Below are 6,000 nucleotides of genomic sequence, written 5' to 3'. Positions count from 1 at the left end.
CTGTGAGATGAGTCTCTTGAAGGCAGCATATTGTTGGGTCTTTCTTTGTAATCCAATCTTCCAGTCTATGTCTTTTGATTATTGAGTTTAGGCCATTGACATTCAGGGTTATTATTGAGATATGATTTGTATGCCTGTTCATTTTGGCTTATTTTTGATTTTTTACTTGTCCTTTGATTGGCTTTTCTTTTAGGGTAGTTCCTCCCTATGCTGACTTGTATTGTTGCTTTTCACTTCCTCCTCACAAAATATTTTGCTGAGAATGTTCTGCAGGGCAGGCTTTCTATTTGTAAATTCTTTTAACTTTCGGTTATTGTGGAAAGATTTTATTTCATTGTCAAATCTGAAGGTTAGTTTTGCTGGATATAGGATTCTTGGTTGGCATCTGTGTTCTTTCAGAGCTTGAAATATATTGTTCCAGGCCCTTCTTGCTTTTAGAGTCTGTGCTGAGAAATCTGCTGATATCCATATTGGTTTCCCCTTATATGTAATGTGATGCTTTTCTCTCACAGTCTTTAAAATCCTATCTTTATTTTGTGTGTGAGGTGTTTTCATTATAATGTGTCTTGGTGTGGATCTGTTGTAATTTTGTGCACTTGGTATTCTGTAAGCCTTCTTGTATTTGATTTTCCATTTCATTTTTAGGTTTGGGGAATTTTCTGATATTATTTCATTGAACAGGTTGTTCATGCCTTTGGTTTGTATCTCTGTGCCTTCCTCAATCCCAATAATTCTTAAATTCGATCTTTTCATGATATACCATAATTCTTGGAGGTTCTGTTCATGACTTCTTAACATCTTCTCAGTTTGTTCAACTTTATTTTCAAGATTAAATATTTTGTCTTCATTGTCTGAGATTCTGTCTTCTATGAGGTCTATTCTGTTGGTGATGCTTTCTACTGAGTTTTTAATTTCGTTTCTCATTTCTTTCATTTGAAGTATTTGTTTGTTTGTTTGTTTTTCCAGAATCTCTATCTCTTTATTGAAGTGTTCTTTTGCTTCCTGCATTTGCTCTTTTAACTCTTTACTGGAATGGTCATGCATTGCCTGCATTTGCTCTCTTATCTCATCTTTTGCTTCATGGATCATTTTAAGTATGCAGATTCTAAACTCTTTTTCTGTCATTTCTACTCCCATGCTGTCATTGGATTCTATCACAATAGCATCTTGGTTTGTTAGGGACACTTTCTTCCCCTGTTTTTTCATATTGTTTCTGTATATTCCCCTCTAGCGGTGAAGATCAGAGATACTGAAGTTTGCCCCCTGCAGGCTTATTATGACCCTGCAGTTTTCCACTACCTCTCCTTTAAAGGGGATGTCAATATCAGTAGCACCCAATACAAAGAAAATGCAGCCCCGAACCCCCCATAAAGACTTTAACATTATTATAATGAACAGGTTGAGTTCGATTACTATTTAAAATATTTCTATTTGTGAACAAGAGGATGGGGAAGAGTATAGATGTAAGTGAGTAAATGGAGGTACCTGTCAAAAGGCCTCCAGTCTCCTGTAGGTGTCTCAGGAAGGGGGCCGCCCTTCCAATAATGATGGTCATTCCCTCAGGAATAATTCAAAATGCCTGCACCAGCCTCCAAAGAAGCTGGGGAGCCACAGCAAGGGTGTGCTGAGTCAGCACGGAGGCAGGTGCAGTGTCCCTCTGCAGTAAGGGGACAGGCAGGCAGGCTCAGCTACTGGTCTCTGACCTTGGCGTGGGGGGCATGCTGGGGGGCTCAGTGCCAGGTCCATCTGCGTGGGGGGCAGGCTCAGTGATGGTATCAGACCTTGGTGCGGGGATGAGGGGGCAGGCTCAGTGACCTTGAGTTTTGTACAGGGTGAGAAATAGGGATTTAATTTCATTTTATTGCATATGTATTTCCAGTTTTGCCAACACCATTTGTTGAAGAGGCTATCTTTTCTCCTTTGTAAGTTTTTGGCACCTTTGTCTAGTATGAGATAACTGTACTTACGTGGGTATGTCTCCGTTTCTTCTATCCTGTACCATTGATCTACCTATTTTGGTGCCAATACCATGCCATTTTTGTTACTATTACTCTATAGTAGAGTTTAAGGTCTGGTTTTGTGATACCTCCTGCATCACTCTTCCTGCCCAGGATTGCTTTGGCTATTCTGGGTCTTTTTTTCTTCCAGATGAATTTCATAATTGCTTTTTCTGTTTCTATGAGAAATGTCATAGGGATTTTAATTGGAATCTGTATAGCACCTTTGGAAGTATGACTATTTTGATAATATTAATTCTGCCTATCCAAGAACATGGGAGATCTTTCCATCTTCTAAGGTCTTCCTCAATTTCTTTCTTCAATGTTTTGTAGTTTTCATTGTTGAGATCTTTTACCTCTGTTGCTAGCTTGATTCCCAAGTATTTTATTTTTTTGAGGCTATTGTGAATGGAGTTGTTTTCCTCATTTCCCTTTCAGATGTTTCATTGCTTATGTATAAAAATGCTTTAGATTTATGTGTGTTTGTTTTATATCCTGCTATTTTGTCAATTTCATTTATGAGGCCTAGAAGTTTTCTGGTGAAGTTTTTTGGATCCTCTAAATAGAGAATCTGTCATCAGCAAATAGTGACAACTTGAGTTCCTCTTTTCCTATTTGTATCCTTTTCATTTCTTTAGTCTGTCTAATAGAAACAAATGTTACTTGATGAATGGATCTAGAGGAAGGAATCCATAGACATGAAAAATATTGACTTTCTGTGGATAAGCTATAGTTTCTATCAGGTTCTCAAAATGGATTTATAACTTATAATCAAAGAGAAAAATAAACACTTATATAAATAATTCAATTTAAGTCTTAAGAGTCTGTTGAGTGGGAACAGGTCACGGAGGCATAAAAAGTTTCACAGAAGAAGTGGCATTTGGCCTCTTCAGACAAACAGGAGGAACGAGTATTCCAAGAATAGGGCATACCATGCAAAGGCATAGAAGGGGAAAAGAACAACCACATTTGGGAAACTACAAATAGTTTGATATCCCAAGAACATGAGGCTAGAGAGGTGCCATACCATCTCCACACCTACCTCCTCCTCTACTCATCCCACTTCTGTAACAGCCCTGAATTCTAATGGACAGATTGTCCACACATTATAATAGCTGCTTAGAAGAGGTGATTACTAGGCAGCAGTCTCCCATAGCATCTAGCCATATTGAAAAGAAGTAAGAGACAATTTGGAAAGGTACCCTATTCTCTTACATTTGAGTTTTTAGCTTTGGTACTTGTGGATATTGCTGTGGTAAAGGAAATAGAATGCCATCAGGCACTATTCCGTATTCCTTATTTAAAAAAAATTTTTTATAGTGTAGAGGATCAGAGCCAGGGCCTCATATGTGCCAAACAAAAACTATACCACTGAACTACTTCCCTATCCATGATTCCTTTTCAATTTTATTTCTAAGTTTCTAAGTGACTTTTAAGGTCTAGGGGTAGGATGTGGAGTGGAGAGTTATAATGTTATCTAGTTGCTAACTTTCCAACTCATTCTCTACTGCTGTCTATGTGGATGGCCACCTTCCTTGTTTATTTTCTCACAGAACTAGTATCTTTGGCACTGGCTTATGGCTCTGACTTTTTTCTCAGGCTGCTCCCAGGATTGTCCTCAGACGCTTGTCATTTTAAGAATCAGAGGAGTCTCAGCGATGATTGAGGTCAGACCAAACTGTTGACGCCTCTCTTCCCTGCTTGGTGAACCGTTACCTGGCTTTGGATTTTGGCTTTCCCTTTTAGTCTTTGTTTTTCCATCACAGCACTCTGGATTTCTCAGTCTCTCTCAGTATGACCTCCATCCTGTATGACTACTGCCAGATTCTGGCATCACTGAGGGCTCCTCCCTGCCCTAACATCTGGCATGACATGCTTCAAGGAATTAACCTCTGTATTATTGACTCTTACTTGACTCTGGACTGGATATATCTCAGCAAACAGCTTTTTGCAGTCAACCAGCTTTAGTGTATCTGTCCTTTTTAATTTCCGGTGGCCATACTACTTGGCTAATTCTTGAGATCTCAGCTATGAGACAAGTACTATTTCTCTATATTGAGCCCTCCTGGCTCATGCCCACAGCCAGTCGGGCCCGCTTTATCTTAGTAACTTTGAATTATACCTGCAGGGGCATTTCCCCTCCAGTTGGGAATCAATAGACATTTGTTATCTGCTGATTCTTCACCTATAGGTAGGTGAGAGTCAGTACAATGATGGATATGAGAAGGATCTTTATTAACTTCCTAGATTATGAGTTCTCTGAGATAACAGGAGGGTTGGAAAAAATGAGCTCAACTCATTTTGATAGCACACAATTTCTGGCCACAGTCTGTGACTATTCTGTATCCTTAGAATGCCTTTGGAGTTCTATGTTCTTTCTCCCATCATTATAATAACCCATACAAGGAAACAAAACAGATAGTCTACAAACTAGTATGCTTCCAGGAGCCATCAGTAATGTCTTTTAACACTACTCCTTAGGTTGGGGTGAGGACTGAACACCCGTTCCCTAGGGTCAAGCCCTTTGATTTCCCAATGAGGAATTGGTCTCAGAATGAGAAGCCTAATATATAATCCATTCACATGGATGGGTTAAGTCCTAAAAGTGAGGCTTTTCCTCATAATAGTTAGAGTATAAAAAGGAAGAGAACTCAACAGCCCCAGGAATCTGGAATGCATCGAAGAGAAAGGATTCAGTAAAGGGTTTTGAAATTAGAACAAAACATGGTTCCATCAAAAAATCATCAAAAATAAGACCTAGAACACTCTTAAGATCTGATCCAACTTTTTTTTCCTTTTATTTTTGGGATGCTGGGGATTGAATCCAGGTCCTTAGGCATGTTAGACAAGCACTCTACCAGTCCTGAGGACTGATCCAACTTTACAGATGAGAAAACTGAAACCTACACTGTTGTCACATTTAAATCATTATAAAAATCTTACAAGGGAGATATCACACCCTTCTTAAATATGAGAAATCAATGGATTCAAAAATCTACTTAACTATAAAGCATAGTTTCTTGACTATTAAACCATACTGCTTATAGTAAAACAGTTCTCAGAAAAGGCTTCATAGAGGAAGAGAGATTTGAGATGGGTCCTGGTAACTAAACAGCTTTGTATCCAAAATGGAGCACAAGAAGCAAAGGGTAATTCAAGTGGTAAGAGCAGCACAAGAAAAGATTGAGGGGCAAGTATGACTATGCAGGGCCTGGGGAAGAGGATGAAGACTTGTCTGACTCAGAAGGTACACTCCAAGAGCTAGTAGAATCAGTCTAGAAAGGCAGATTGGATTTAGGATTCAGAGAGCCTTGAATGCTAGGCCAAGGAGTTTGAATTATAAATCATTCTATCTTCGATTCTATGTCTTTCCTCTGCTCTCATATTCAATTTGTCTCCAATTTTACAACGTACTATGGTTTGGATATGACTTGTCCACTAAGGGTTCATGTGTTGGAAGTTTGGTCCCCAATGTGGCAAAGTGGGAGGTGATGGAAGCTTTAAGAGTTGGAGCCCAGTGGGAAGTCTTTAGGCCATTAGGAGTGTTGCCCTCCAAAGAGAATGCTTATCTCCTGGTAGGAGTTCTCACAAAAGCAACTTGTTATAAAAGCCTGAGCCTAACACTAGAGTCACTCTTTTGCTTCTTGTCTGGTTGTGTGATCTCTTGCTCATGCATGCATGCTCACCATTGTGGTACTATTAATGAGGACTTCATCAGAGATGGGGTGATGACAGTGTCATGCCCTTGAATCTCCACAACTGTGAGCTAAATAAGGTTCTTTTCTTTATAAAGCTACCCAACCTCAGATATTTCATTATAGTAATGAAAAGTGCCTAATGCACCATGTAAATTCACCCTGGTACCTAGAACATTGCCTGCACCTAGCAGGAAGTCAATAAATATTTGTTGAACAAATGACTAAATATTTCTTGAATCTGTCTTCTATCCTGTATCTCACACTGATGCAGCTCAGGCCCTCATCAACTGTTGTCTCCTTATTCA

This window comes from Sciurus vulgaris (assembly GCF_902686455.1).
Source record: "Sciurus vulgaris genome assembly, chromosome: X".
In the NCBI taxonomy this organism is placed as follows: domain Eukaryota; kingdom Metazoa; phylum Chordata; class Mammalia; order Rodentia; family Sciuridae; genus Sciurus; species Sciurus vulgaris.
This window is presented reverse-complemented; position numbering follows the sequence as displayed.